Below are 1,808 nucleotides of genomic sequence, written 5' to 3'. Positions count from 1 at the left end.
TATAGTAGAGCTGGTTCAAGAAAGTGTAGGAAAGTCAGAAGTGTTTATAGTCACGGAAAGAAAGAATGCTGGAATAAGATTGCTAAATTACGTATAAAATTGATTAATGCCCTACAGGACAATAAAACTGTAACTGGGTTATTATACTCTTTTGTAAGATAAAATTCATTTGCACTGCTATCAGAAAAGAAGTGTTTGTTATCTAACAAATTTTCCACAAGTTAATAGCTATCCTTTCAGAATTGTAAAATGCGTCATCAAGAGTAAATAGAAACTTAAAAGCATGCATCCCTAGGGAATTAGGTAATCCTTGGATGGGCCTGTTAGTGCTGGATAATGTGACAGTTCCCTTTTTAATTCTCTCACTGTCTGCTCCTTCATAGCTCTTTAGTTAGGGTTTGTAAGTACTCCTTTACAGGTTTGAGTAATTTTTTGGCTGTCTTCCTCAGCAGTCTGCACATCTAAGGGGAAGGGAGGAGCATCTGGTAACCCTGTACTGAGAGGGGCCTTGTGGATACTCAGGGCATGTTTGTTGAATGAATACATGAAGACACAAATGCCTGGGCATGGGGAGTGAGTCTTAATTGTCTGTCACTCTTTTTAACGCAAACATTTGGAATTCACGTTCACCAGGAACTTCTGAGGGATGCTTACAGAAGTCATCTCTCTAAGGCATTGGTTCCCAACCTTGTATGCACTTGAGAATCATCTGGGTAACTCTAAATGCAAAATAAAAACTACAGGAACCTGGGGCTACCTGCAGACATGTGGCTTTAGCACAGGGTTTTTCAGAGCACCCCAGGTGATTCTTCTGTGGAGCCAGGGTTCAGAGTAACTTCTAAAGACAGTCAATTGGAGTATCTTCAAGAGCTTTGCTTAAGCTCTGAGTACAGATTTGGTCACATTAGGGCCCAAACTGGAGGGAGGCAAGAGGCACCCAGGGTGTATAACTGTAGGAGATGTATAACTGTAGGGGGTGCTAGCTCCCTGGACCCTGCAAGTGCTGACTCTGACTTTCTAGGGCCCTGAGAGGGAGTACCTCAAGTGCTAGCCCCAGGCTTTTCTCTAGCCTCACCCTAGTGGGAGCTGGGGTAATGCTGTTGGGAAAGCTAATTTAGGAGGGCAGAAGGTGGTGTTGGGGTGAAGTTCAAGGCTGGCAGAGAGTTCTTGTGGAGGAAACCATGTGTGAACATCTGTCCTGGGAGCAAACCTTCCTGCTTTCCAAAGACAGGCAAAGAGGAAGTGTGAGGACTGAGGGAAGGTGTAGCAGGGTCTAGAGTAGTGTTTTGAAACTTTATTGTGCCATGGCCCCTTTGACAGTGTGAAATCTGTGAACCCCTTCTTGGAGCAATTTAAAAAAATCATCAGAATATAGTCGCTTTATAATGTTGTGTTAGTTTTTGCTGTGCAGCAAGGTGAATTAGTCATATATATATGTATATCCTGGTGGCTCAGATGGTGAAGAATCTGCCTGCAATGCAGGAGACCTGGGTTTGATCCCTGGTTTGGGAAGATCCCCTGGAGAAGGGAATGGCAACTCACTCTGGTATTTTTGCCTGGAGAATCCCCATGCACAGAGAAGCCTGGTGGACTGCAGTCCATGGGTCTCAAAGAGTTGGACACGATGAGCAACTAAGCACACATACATACATCCAGTTTTTTAGATTTCCTTCACATTTAGGTCACCACAGAGCACTGAGAGAGTTCCCTGTGCTATACAGTAGGTTCTCATTAGTTATCTATTTTAACGTAGTCAGTTCAGTTCAGTTGAGTTCAGTCGCTCAGTCGAGTCTGATACTCTGTGACCC

At 43.9% G+C, this 1,808-nt stretch overlaps 1 protein-coding gene across 1 annotated transcript in view; it reads left to right on the top strand.

Annotated features, from left to right (window-relative positions):
• The window catches only part of LOC104985557 (ralBP1-associated Eps domain-containing protein 2-like), a gene marked incomplete at its 3' end in the record, with an annotated part of 25,338 nt that overhangs the window by 12,397 nt on the left and 11,133 nt on the right, over window positions 1-1,808 (top strand). The window lies entirely within an intron of this gene.

The sequence above is a fragment of the Bison bison genome, unplaced genomic scaffold, assembly GCF_000754665.1.
Source record: "Bison bison bison isolate TAMUID 2011002044 unplaced genomic scaffold, Bison_UMD1.0 scf7180017845566, whole genome shotgun sequence".
Classification (NCBI taxonomy): domain Eukaryota; kingdom Metazoa; phylum Chordata; class Mammalia; order Artiodactyla; family Bovidae; genus Bison; species Bison bison.
This window is presented reverse-complemented; position numbering and strand designations above follow the sequence as displayed.